Source organism: Carcharhinus amblyrhynchos, chromosome 5, assembly GCF_965287045.1.
Source record: "Carcharhinus amblyrhynchos chromosome 5, sCarAmb.v2.hapA, whole genome shotgun sequence".
NCBI classification, from domain to species: Eukaryota; Metazoa; Chordata; class Chondrichthyes; order Carcharhiniformes; family Carcharhinidae; genus Carcharhinus; species Carcharhinus amblyrhynchos.
The window spans coordinates 24,574,562-24,588,125 of NC_137328.1; the positions used below are offsets into that span (position 1 = coordinate 24,574,562).

General features: G+C 41.6%; 1 protein-coding gene across 1 annotated transcript in view; it reads left to right on the plus strand.

Annotated features, from left to right (window-relative positions):
* Positions 1–13,564, plus strand: part of epha5 (EPH receptor A5) — a 332,885-nt gene that overhangs the window by 255,882 nt on the left and 63,439 nt on the right. The window lies entirely within an intron of this gene.

A 13,564-nucleotide genomic window follows, 5' to 3' on the forward strand; every position in this document is an offset into this window, starting at 1 on the left:
GGTGTTTGGTTCTCCAGACCCAATGACAATGAAAGGTCTGTGTGAGACCATCAGTGTTCTCCTGTGTGCACCCCTACAACCCATTCCCCGCACCCATGCCCCACACCATCCCTTTGAAGCTCATGTGTTAATCCCAACTTTATACTCCCCTGAAAGGTATACAGAGCCACTTTGTGAGTTGAGAGTCAAGTTCAGTGATGGCGCTTTTACATCATGAGTCTGCAGCAGTGACCAGGCTCCACTCTTGTCTCTGCTTTCCCTCCCATGCTGCATTTACCCTCCTTCCAAACATTTATCTGAGAAGATGGATATCATTCTGCTTTTTCCTGCAGCAACTGAAGTGTTTACCTCCACTTCCCAGTCAGTTAGCGCTGCCAGCTATTAACATTCTAGGAGTGAAGGAAAAGAACATGAGTTGGAAACTTGTGGGGCTATTTCTAGCCCTTTTATAGTTGCCCCCGGGGACATGTCAGAACCCTGCCATTGACCTGATCTCACACTTTGGATCTGATGTGCTTGGCACTGGATGAAACAGGCATGCTGGAGTGGTTCCAGTTCTGGGTGGGTGGGAATTACTCCAGAGACATCCCATTTTTGTGATAGGTAGGCACACAGAATTGACTTAATATGGTTACTGATTTTTACATGAGGTCAACTAAAATGGTCATTGAATTTTACCTCCATACCATAATGTATAACCATCCACTGTGCTTTGTTATAATTCATGGAAACCAAAGCATACTGGTCAGTATGTCTGACATACAACTGCAGTACGGTGCACCCATGTACGGTGACTAGTAAAGGTATCTATATCAGAGAAAAGTACACTGAAAAATATTCAATATAATAAGATGAATGTTACTAATTAAACTGAAAACTGTTTTTTAATATATAAATCTGAAACTATTTTGTCAAATTTATTGAGCAAGAATAGTAATGCAAATGTTAATATCAGTGAATCTTCCTCAAGTTCCTATACATCTGAGGTAATAAGATGAGATGCCTGTGGCTCTGACTCCATCAACCTTTCTTGCGTTTTATTCAGGTTGAGCCAGTTGACTCTCTACCTCAGGGAACCTATTCAAGCAAGCCACAGCTTTAAATCACAAATCCCATCTACTTCGTTGCAAATTAATTTCTCTTTCTCTTTGCTTCGGGCAAGCTTTCCTGGTGAAGTAGTTCATTTAGTTGCAACAGTGCCTAAGGTTCCTACTGGGAAAAGAGAAGAGTTCATCCTCCAAATGCCATGGCCAGTGGTAGCGCAGAGGAATGGGGGACCTGGGGTTCGAACATCAAGGAGAAAAGGTGTTTGTTAGACTTTATCCTGTTGTCCACGGCCCACCATTTCACAGCTGGACTCAAATGCTCTGAACAGGAATGAGTAAGGGCCTCATTTTGGATGCTGGTGTTGTGCCTGCCGCACAGTTTGTTTTAACCCTTATACGCTGGACAAATAACTGAGAGTAGACATCTTGTTAGTACAACCAATATTTATTTAAGAACATAAGAACATAAGAAATAGGAGCAGGAGTAGGCCATCTAGCCCTTCGAGCCTGCCCCGCCATTCAATAAGATCATGGCTGATCTGTTGTGGCTCAGTTCCACTTTCCCGCCCTCTCCCCATAACCCTTAATCCCCTCTCTTATCAAGAACCCATCAACCCGCTTCTTAAAAATATTTAGCGAGGCAGCCTCCACCACTTCAACGGGCAGAGAATTCCAGAGATTCACCACCCTCAACTCCGTTCTAAACCGCCTCCCCTTTATCTTGAGGCTGTGCCCCCTAGTCCTACTGTCTTTTTTGAGCGGGAAGAGTCTCTCCACCTCTATCCTATCCATCCCATTCATCATCTTATACGTCTCAATGAGATCTCCCCTCATTCTTCTAAACTCTAACGAGTACAAGCCTAGTTTATTCAGCCTCTCCTCATAGCTCAACCCCCTCAACTCCGGTATCAGCCTAGTAAACCTCCTCTGCACTCCCTCCAGGACCAAAATATCCTTGCGCAGGTGCGGCGCCCAAAACTGCACACAGTACTCCAGCTGCGGCCTCACCAATGCCCTATACAGCTGCAGCAAGACCTCCCTACTTTTATATTCAATCCCCCTCGCTATGAAGGCCAGCATCCCATTCGCCTTCCTGACCACCTGCTGCACCTGCAAGCTGGGTTTTTGCGACTCATGCACAAGGACCCCGAGGTCCCTCTGCACCGTCGCCTGCTGCAGTTTTTCGCCACGTAAGTAATAGTAAAGACACACAATCAGTCATCACCCACCCAACCAACAATAAGTTATCTTACAGAAAATACTAAAGTTCAAGTCCAATACAAGATCTTGGCTTAACTTTGCATGACTGGCAAGTACCCAAGCAGATATTGGTGTTGATCTGTGCGTTGGTCTTGGCCGTCCTGTGCGTAGTCTGGTCCTTTGGTCTGGTCTGGCACTCTGGCTCTGGTCTTCCTTCCTTCTCAGGTGTGGTGGCTCTCCTCGTGCTGGTCATCGCTGGTGATGGTCACCATTGTTGTAACCTGTTTGTATGGTCACAGAGAGAGAGAGAGAGAGAGATTCTTTGTTGTGCAGCACCCTCTATACCCCATTGGGTTTCACAACCCTTTTGGCCATTGCCAATCAATCGATCAGGACTTGATCACCTTGATTGATAAAGCCCAATCGGGTGCTACCACAACAACCTCTGGGTGTGTCCCCAAGGCCATGTCTGTTGGTACATGTAGGATTCACACCTCCCTCCCAAATAAGGGGTTACGGCAGCCCTATGACTGGTAAACAACCCAGTTTGACCAGAAAGTCTCTTTTGTCCTGGAGATGACGCATATCCTGTGTATTCACATGTCTGGGTTACAGCCTGTTTAGTTCTGTCTTTTAGGCTGCAGCCTGTCATTTTAGTTCTTGCCCAATTATCCCAAAGTGCTTTACAAATCACCATTTTAAATGGCCCTCTTGGCCACACTAGTTTTGCCTCATAACCTTGCTTCTGAATCAGAAACTTTTCAGTTAAATCCAACTCCAGAGAATTGAATGTATAATTTTGGCGGACATTTCAATGCAATACTGAAGGAACACTCAGAGGCGTTGTATTTGAATGAAATGTGAATCCGACGGCAGCATAGTGGTTAGCACTGCTGCCTCACAGCGCCAGGGACCCAGGTCCAATTCCGACCTCGGGTCACTGTTTGTGTGAAGTTTGCACCACCTCCCCATGTCTGCGTGGGTTTCTTCCATGCTCCAAAGATGTGCAGATTAGGTTGATTGATCGTGCTAAATTGACCCTAGCGACAGGGGGATTAGCAGGGTAAATGTGTGGGGTTAGGGGAATAGGGCCCGATGGGATTGTGGTTGGTACAGACTCAATAAGCCAAATGGCCTCCTTTTGCATTGTAGGGATTCTACGATTCTCATCAACTCTCAGCTCAGCGTAAAAGATCTCATGCCTCTCTTTGTGGAAGAGCTGGGCCAATATTTTCCCTCAAAACAGAGGACCTATTTAGTTATTAGCTTATTGTAGACAAATCAGTTTGCTGGTTTTTTTGTATACATTCATGGGATGTAAGTGTAATTGGCCGGGCCAGTACTTATTCTCCATCCCTAATTGTCCTTGAACTGAATGGCTTGCTCGGCCATTTCAGAATCAACCACATTGCTGTAGATTTGGAATCATGTGTGGGTCAGGAAGGGTTTTAGTGAACTGGATGAGTTTTTATGACAATGATTTCATGATAATTATTAGACTTTTAATTCCAGAACTCACGTCCTGGCACATTACCCTGGATATCCGGATTACAGGTCCAGGGACAATGCAGCTTTGCTATCAGCTCCCAATTTCCTACATTACGACAATGATTACAATTGAAGAGGACTTCATTGACTGTAAAGTTTATTACCCGCATCGAAAAGACAATCAGGGTTGTGCATGTTCTGGTCTAAGATTATTAGTATTCAGCGAGAGAACAACTTATCTGGAACACATTGGAAATTACCTTTAGCTTGTGGCTGTGACAGTCAAATTGGTCAGTGATTTTTGTTTTACAAAATGACATTCCGAAGCACACCCATGGAATGGTGGCAGCCTTGCCTCTTCATGCTGCCTGCCCAATATCATAATTTCTGTGTGCAGCCAACACTAATTGTGTCGTTGATTAGCTACATGTGTCAGCATGAGATAGCCCAAAGATGTTACTTGCTAGTACTACTTATAGTTAGCTTGCACTACTTAAAACAAGTCTACACTACATGAAGGGAAGATGCATTGTTGATGGAGCTGGAGTCCCTTGTGAGCTGAATCCTACATAGGAAAGAGAGAAAAGTAACTGAACATGGGAGAGAATACATCTTCTCGTGCCATACAATACCGAGAGCATTGACAGCAGCAGCCACACCTCAATTTCTCCATCACTCACCTACAGTCAACCTCTCTCAAAGAGAATTCATATCTAAAATTCATATGCTCTACCTCTTTCATAGCACTTAGCCACACTTTGTGGTATTATAAGACTCAGACCCACATCTCGGCTTGCATCTGCTGTCAGCTGATCAACCGTGACATTCACAACACCCAAGCAGATTGCATTACTGACACACTTCCCTTTCCTTTTTTCAGAAGAATTTGATATACCACATGTTGCTGTAACAACTAACCTAATGGTGATAAGCATGCCTGCATGTTCTAATTCACATGGAGGAGAATTAGTAGAATGGCCAGTGCTGAGGTAGTGGGGTTGAATCCATTGAAGGTGATGGTCTACTCATACCAAATCGTCTTTCTGACACCCCACTTCCCCCTCATCCCACAAGAGGAGGCAATGGCCTTGTGGTATTATCACTAGACTATTAATCCAGAAACTCAGCTGATGTTCCTGGGACCAGGGTTCAAATCCAGCAATGGCAGTTGGTGGAATGTGAATTCAAATAAAAAAAATCTGGAACTAAGAATCTACTGATGACCATGAAACCATTGTCAATTGTCAAAAAAAAAGACCCATCTGGTTCACTAATGCCCTTTAGGGAAGGAAACCTGCCATTCTTACTGGGTCTGGTCTATATGTGACTCTAGAGCCACTGCAATGTGGTTTACTCTCAATTGCCCTTTGAACAAAGACAACTAAGAATGGGCAATAAATGCTGTAAAAAGTCTGACAACACCAGGTTTTAGTCCAACCGATTTATTTGATAATACTCACAAGCTTTCGAGGGGACTGCCTCTTCGTCAGGTGAATGGAGAGTTCTGGCCTCAGACTGAGCATATAAAGCACAGACAGTTTAGAGATTACTGATTAAAATGCGAATCCTTACACCTAACCTGCTGTTCAAGACCTGAAGTGGCTGATAATGTGAGTGGAAGGAGCACTGATCACAGGTTCCTCTGACCTTCGGGTAAGCATTCTCCAAGGCGGCCTTCACGACACACGACAGTGCAGAGTCGCTGAACAGAGACTGATAGCCAAGTTCCGCACACATGAGGACGGTCTCAACAGGGATCTTGGGTTCATGTCGCACTATCTGTAACCCCCGTGACTTGCCTGGGTTTGCAAAACCTCACTTACTGTACTGTCTGGAGACAATACACATCTCTGTAACCTGTGATCAGTGCTCCTACCACTCACATTGTCAACCACTTCAGGTCTTGAACAGCAGGTTAGGTGTAAGGATTCGCATTTTAATCAGTAATCTCTAAACTGTCTGTGCTTTATAAGCTCTGTCTGAGGCCAGAACTCTCCATTCACCTGACGAAGAGGCAGTCCCCTCGAAAGCTTGTGAGTATTATCAAATAAATCGGTTGGACTAAAACCTGGTGTTGTCAGACTTTTTACTGTGTTTACGCCAGTCCAACGCCGGCATTCCCACATCAATAAATGCTGGCCAGCCAGCAACTTCCATCTCCCACAAATGAATAAAAATATACAAACATTTCTGACTTGCAAAACACAGCTAGTGAAAGCATGCACTTTTAACTTTCCCCCTACCTCTCATCTTTAACCCTTTTTCCATTCATATACCAAAAAACTGCAGTCTGGCTAGACAGTGAAAGTTGACGAAGAAGACACTGATGATGAAAACACATCCAGACATATGAATTAGAAGCAGGAGTAGGCCACTCAGCCCCTCTAAGCCTGCTGTGCCATTCAATAAGATCATGGCTAATCTCATTTTCACCTCCACTTCTCCCTATGCCTGATAAATTTCACCCCCTTGCTTATCAAGGACCTATCTCTGCCTCCTAAATATTTAAGGATTCTGCTTCCACCTCATTTTCAGAAAGAGAGTCCCACCATCACTTGACATCACAGCCATAGCCACCAGCTCAGGTACTGACACGATGGATGTCTTCGAGGCAGGATCTGCATGCGGTGAGAGAGTGGGCACAAGTACATTCCAGCTGGGCATGGAGAATATTGCAGGTGCCATTTGGTCAGAAGTCAAGGTTACACAGCTGGTCAGAGGCTAAGGTCACACATGAGTTCCACTGCAGGGCACTCAGATGAGAATGGTGATTGGCCAGATGCAAAAGGAAACTAATGGGTATCCACCAAAGACAGACTTATCATTGGACACACCATGCCACCTGGTGTCTGTGGGCACCAATCAGAGCCTGATTGCTCTGCATTCTGATAGACCGATTTGAGCTTGCCAGCAGGAAATGCTGAGTGATATCAACTCTGATTGGTCGAGTCCCCTTAGAGCAGGAAATCACTGATGAACGTTGAGGTAGCTAGGAGGGAGAGACGCAGCAGTCAAGGTGCAGATCTCCTGTATTCACTTAACTAACTTTTTTGCGAATTGGTGAAAAAAGCCATGAGGGAGGTGGTGAGACAGCCAGCTGATTGGGAGTCATCAAAGGGAGCTTGGGTGACTTGACCCCACCCCCACCCCACCCCGGGCCAGGGCTGGGCAGGCCATAGCTAGGCAGCTAGCAGTGAGACAAAGTCATTGAGGTGATGTGCGAGGCACCATCAGGGTCGGACGAATAGGCAATAAAGCTAGAGGGAGGTGGTGAGAGAACCAGCTGTCGGGACTGAAGGTAGCCATTGTCAAGCAGCGAGGGGAATGGGGAAACTCAACACCCCAACCCTCCCCCTCACACACCCACTCACAACCACCACCACCAACCATCTCCACACACCCCCGCACCCCCCCCACCCCACAGGATTGAGTAGGGCAAAAAAAAGTCATATTCATTAAAATTAAGAAAGATCATTAATATGAAGTGACACTATCAATCTGGTAGACAAAAATGCAGAAAATTGAAGACAAGGCACAAGGCCAAAGCTAACCAAAAAGCCAGTTTGTCATTTTGCTTTTAAAAACTTTGACATATTGACCGGCATAGAAACTGCACATTTATCCTCATCCACCAAAAGTATAGTGACTTAGACTTCCAATTTCTGGAGAAACCACGCCACCTGAAAAAGTTGAACAAGAAGTGGAATCTGAAATGGCAGTGGAACTGCAAGATATTTCTTCTGTTGAAGTAAGGGAAGAAAGTTACCCTGAAAAATCTTGCCTATGGTCAAAATCTGTCCTTTCATATGGTAGAATATTTTATACTAAATAAACCAGAAAATATGGGTAATATGGAAAATTTGAGTTTGGAAGCTAAAAGCAGTGTAGAAATCTCATTTTCTGAAGGTGAAGAGAAATGGGATGATGGAAATTAGAAATTGGTTGACTTATTTTCAGAAACATCTAAGAGAGTCTACTGTTATGTCTGCAAATTATTTCCTAGTAAAAGAAAACAAGCATTCACTGATTGGTGCTCTAACTGGAGAAATATTGGAAGAGGTATTGCCAATCGTGAAACTTTGAAAGCTCGTATTAAAGCTTTGTGTGCACTCATTCAATTATGTAAATTTTCTGGAAGGATTGATTCTGTGTTATCAGTTTGAAAAAGAGTGTTCTTTTTGGAGGAAAATGCTGAGATGTGGGGTGGGATTTTATGGCCTCACTCGAGTGAGACCGGAATTCCGCCCAAGGTCAATGGACCCGTTGTCCACCCCACGCTCCTGAGTGTTTGGAGACAAGTGTTTTGGAAATCATTGCAAATTTAGGTTTAGACTTCAAAAACTGACATGGGCAGAACTTCAATAATGCCACAAGTATGGCAAGAAAATATTCAGGTCAACAAGCAAGACTGAACAATGTGAACCCCTATGCATTATTCGTCCCATCCAGTCACCTCTTGAATTTATTCTGCAATGCTGCAGCTGAATCCTGTGAGAAGGCTGGTCTTTTTTTGGCTTTGTCCAAAATGTGTGTGCATTTTTTTTTTCATTTTCCACATATTGGTGGAATATATTACAATCACGCTTGGAGCAGGCAAATAGAAAACATTTGAGAGTCAAAAGAATTTGACGCCAGGTGGTCGACTCACGCAGATGCTGTTTTGGCTTTGAAAATTAACTTTGTTGATATCAAGAAAACCTGATCAGAGGTGGCTGCATCAAAATTGGGAAAATCATGTGTGAAAACTGAAGCAAATTCCTTAGCAGAGATGTTTGAAAAATACAAAATTGCTGTTTTTGTTGTTTTGTGGAACCGTTATGTCAAATAATTAACACATCAGCAATCTGCTGCAAAATATTGATACAATTTTATTTAATGCGGCACAATTGTTAGCCTTGGCTAAAAGTTTATCATAGAAGTTTAAAATGACTATAGCTCAATGGAAGCAGAGGCACTGATATTAACATAAAATATAAGTCCCCCAGATGATGAGAATACACAATGCAAGAAATTATTTTCTAACGAAACTAGAGAAATGAAATCACCCTCAAAGAAAAAGAGAATATTATTGTTGAGACTGTCAATGTTGTTTGTGGCACAGTAATGGTGCAAGTTGCAGAATAGCAGTGAATCTCTGAAGAAAACTTGATTTATTTTGGGTGTTTTTTGACAGAAGTTTGAATGAGAATTCTAAAAGCTACTATAACAAGAAATTCAGTGAATTCTATAGGGAGGACATAGACACAAGTATTTTTGAATATGAAGTGAAACAATTCATTCATTTCATTGATAATGATGAGCTCTGTGCTTTGAGATTACCAGCTCATGATGGTTTGCGTGATGGTTTGCAGTCAACCTTTCCAAATATGGAAACCATTCAGAAAATATTTTTAACAATACCTATCACAAGTGCTTCCAGCGAACATTCTTTTTCTGTATTGAAAAGGGTTAAAGGTTATTTTTAATGTATGATGAATCAGGAACATTTGACTAGTTCAGCAATATTGTGTATTAAAAGTGGTCTCTACAAGATTTTACCAATGATGATGTAATTCATGGTTTGGTGAAGAAAAAGTTCAGAAGGAGAGCTATCCAAATGGCCATGCCAAACATGGATGAAGCAAAAAAATCTTAAAAGTCTGCCCACCTTCAAAATTGTCTTGTTTAAATTCTGTTTTATAAAGTGGACCATTAATGGCTGCTAGTTTTAACCACCATCGCCCTCAATTCTGGCCTTCAGAAAGTCTCTAGGACAAAGAATGGAATCCTGCAGACAGAACCACTGATATTGGATTTGGAATCTCAGGACATTTCACTCACATGAATTTAGAACACTAACTTTTTTGAATTTGTGAGAGGAAGTTAACTTTTGAAACTGAACGAGGTTGAAATATACTGAATGACAGCGTATGTATGTTGTTGACTGGAGTATTTGCTGCTGCACTGGACCGGCTCATTCTGTCCTGTAGTAGTGTGCGCTGCAGTGATGTCATCAGCAAGTTCCACGTTTGCTCACCTCCAAGATGCACATTGTAATATTGAGCATCTTTATCATCATTCCGACAAGCGGTAAACTTGGATTACAATTCAGCAATTATTTATACGGATGCATTTTTACTAGTTAAAAAGTACTAAAGCAGTTGAGCAGTGATCAATTTGAGCATTTTGTGGCTTGCATCTTTGTGTTCTGTGGACTGAGGGTAGGTGGGGTCGGGAGGGGCATGATATTAGTAGAGGAGGGACATGATGTCATGGGGGTAAGCCCAGAAGTGAAGTTTAGCGCAGATCTCCACAAAGTGCAATTCTGCCACTGGGATACACACTGAAGTACTTGGTACATTGGGAAACTTGCCCTAAAACTGTGTTCAATGTTAAGAAACCTGGCACCAGCTTGGCACAGGCTTTATGTAGAACTTTATGCTTATCCCTTCCAGCATGAAACTGATGGCTGATTCCATCGGTGCACATACGGAACTAAACATAGTGCAATACCTGATAGCTGGTGTTTCTGGTTCCATTGTAGCACATGCAACTTCTACCAAATGGCTGAGTGCTGAAATGGAGGTTCAGATATCAATTTACAAGTTCAGCTTGCTGTCATCTTGACTGTGAATACCAACATTCAAAGAACTTGCAGGATGTCACAGCAGTATAGCAATATATCATTCAATAGATTACTAGCGTTACTAAGATACTGCCCAAGGAAGTTGCAGTAACTCCATAGAAATACAAACCTGCTGTCTACTCTCAGGTAGACAGCATTTGTGAACCCACCACAGTACCCTTTCTATTACCTGCCAGCCAGGTAGCCCATGTTGAATGGTACAGTCTGAAGATAGGCCTTCTAGGTCCAAAGCTGTTCAAGCAGATCCTCAAAGGCCATTTGCATCCTCCTGCTCTGAACATCATATTCATCTTGCACCAGCCATGTTGAAGCCTTTGAGGTAACACTGTGTAGGAGCACTTTAAGAGACAAAGACAAGCAAACGACATGGAATGCACAAGGGGGACTAGTTTCGATGTACTTATACTATGTCATCGTTTAATTTCTAAGTTCTTGTTGGCATCAGTATTTTCTGTTGTAATTTATTTTTGCCTTATGGCCAAGTGGACAAGATTATAGTCAGTGACAAAGAGACAATAAGAAGCGTTGGACTGTTGATGAATTGGACATTGATTTTCCCAAATTACAATGATGAATACTTATAAAAAATACTTAATTGGCTATAAATCACTTTAGGGTGTATTGCAGTTGTGAAAAGTGCCTTATAAAGGCAAATCTTTCACTTTCCCCTGTACTAGACATTATAAATGCTTATATTTGAATAATGTCTCTCCTGTTGTAACCTATTCTAGCTTGTCAACCTTATAGTCATGTGCTTTGAGGATGTCCATTTTGACTCTATGGACTGCCAGTACTAACTAGATTAATAAATTAGATTTAAGTTCAGGCTGTATCATTCTTGCTGATCCTGTATTGCTTACTTTATGATGTTTCATTTGAAAATTACATTTTTCTAGTTCTTAATTCAGAACAGCTCAGGGTACCAGTGTTTATCCGGTGATATACAACCTCATATCCTTATTGATCTATTCTTGGTAAAAGTAATTGATTTAATTTGTGTGGTCATGAATAGCCATTTGTTACCATGTTACAGTCGATCATTTGACAATAAATTAACCAGCATCCCGTGTTCAGCTATCAAGAATTTTGGGCTATGCCATTTTTCCCCTGCCTTGCATGTGATAGAAGATAACTTGCTCAATAATTTATTGTCAAAATGTAGCACATTTTAATTAGCAAAAAAATCCATTTTAAAATACCCATTATTCTCAATGGTAATTTTGTCATAGTGTTACTTCTTCATCAGTTGAACTGGTCCATTTTAAGATTATTCTGGGCATACAAAGCTCCACAGATGATTTGAATGTCCATCAACCAGGTTCATTATGGGTTGATCAGTTGAAGCATAGAGGACATAAAACTGTAGAAATGAGAATTTTCATCCATAATGGCACATCCATTCATCATCTCTTGAGCACCTAGTTTCTTCATTTCTGGGTGCAAATGTCTTCATCCAATAACAAGGAGCTGTGAAAGTGATTAATATCTGTGGTATGTGTTGGGTAGAGGGAAATGGAACAAAACAATTTGGACAACAATTCCAAAAATATAGTTTACAAATAATAAAGGGCATTCCATTTCTGTTCTTCATTGAATATGGTTAAAGTATTAAGATGGTTGCATAGCAGATGGATTGGATTGTTGGTAATCTTATACCTGCAGATTTATAATGGACAGTGCTCAGAACCACAGTCAATGTCGCAAGAACTACTAATTAACCAAGATACTTTTATTTTTGCAGATTCAGGATATTGATTTTAATTCATACACTACAATGACTGCAACCCCAGTTTATATTTATACAGCACCTTTAATGTATTAGAACAGTCCAAGGCACTTCGATATGCACAGTATAAGACCAAACCACAAAAGGAGATATCATGGAAGGTGACAAAAACTTGGCCAATGGAGTATCTAAAAAGAGAAAAATGATGTAGAGAGTCAAAAAGGTTTAGGGAAGGAATTCTAGAGCTTAGCACTTACACAAGTTGAAGACATGCATGGTCATCATGATGGAACCATTAGAACCAGGAATGCTCAAGAGGCCAGAATTGGAGCACTGCAGATATCTCAGAGGATTGCAGGGCTGAAGGAGACAGTAAGGAGCCAGGTATTAGGGGATTTTAAAATATGGATGAGAATTTTAAAATCAAGGTGTTGCTTAACTGGGGACTAATGAAGGTCAGCAAGTACAGCAGTGATTAGTGATGAGTTTTACCATGCAGGAGCATCGGCCAGAATTCTCCAACCTTGCCCACAGCTGGGATTATCCATTCCTGCTGCTGTGGTCGGGACTTGGCTGAGCGGGACGTGCCAAACTGCAAATTCCAAGCCATAGTTTTGGATTACCTCAAGTTTACAAAGTGCAAAATGTGGGAGGCCAGCCAGGAATGCTGTATGTTGGAGTTGTCAAACATGGAGGTAACAAAAGCATGAATGAGAATTTCAGCATCATTAAATCTGACTGAATTTATGCAGTAAAATTAGCTGAAGCAACTGTACATGCCCACTTAACAAGTGAATCTTTTTCATTGTTTAAACATTTAAAATGTTCACATTTAGTCACATTGTTCCAACAAATGTATTTTAAATTTGTCACATTACATTTGAAGCGTTGTTTTAATGAGGAAAAAGAGGGAGAGAAAAGGAACTGGTCACATGTCATTTTGCTTCAGTTTACAAAGGACAACTGACCTTTCTTTGCTGACTGAGAGTTGGTTCTGACTCTCTAGCTCTTTCCTCTATCATTACTAGTCAAGTTAGTACAATAGGTATTAATGAGGCTCAGTAAACTAATTTAACCTTATTAATTAATCTGCTGCCTTCAAATGTCATGCCTAATACACCAGGTAATATGCAATTATCACTTAATGCTACATATAGAATGGAATAATTCAGAAAGTAATTTATCTTGCTATTGTGGAAGTGGAAGATACAGGTGATAATTCATCATACAGCTTTTCCAAAAAAAAGTTTATTTCCAATCGGTTTATTTCTCCATTGTGCTACTACTCTACCGACCTGCTGATTTCATTTAACATGATGGTTAGAATTTGGGTAGCAGTTAGCAGTTTACCACAAACAAACATGTGACATCATGTTACATATGTGGTTCATGCACTTAGCCCTGACTTACATCTTTGCTCTTTCCTAAATGTAATGCAAGATTTGCACATTCGTTCAGAGCATCATCTGCACATTGAGG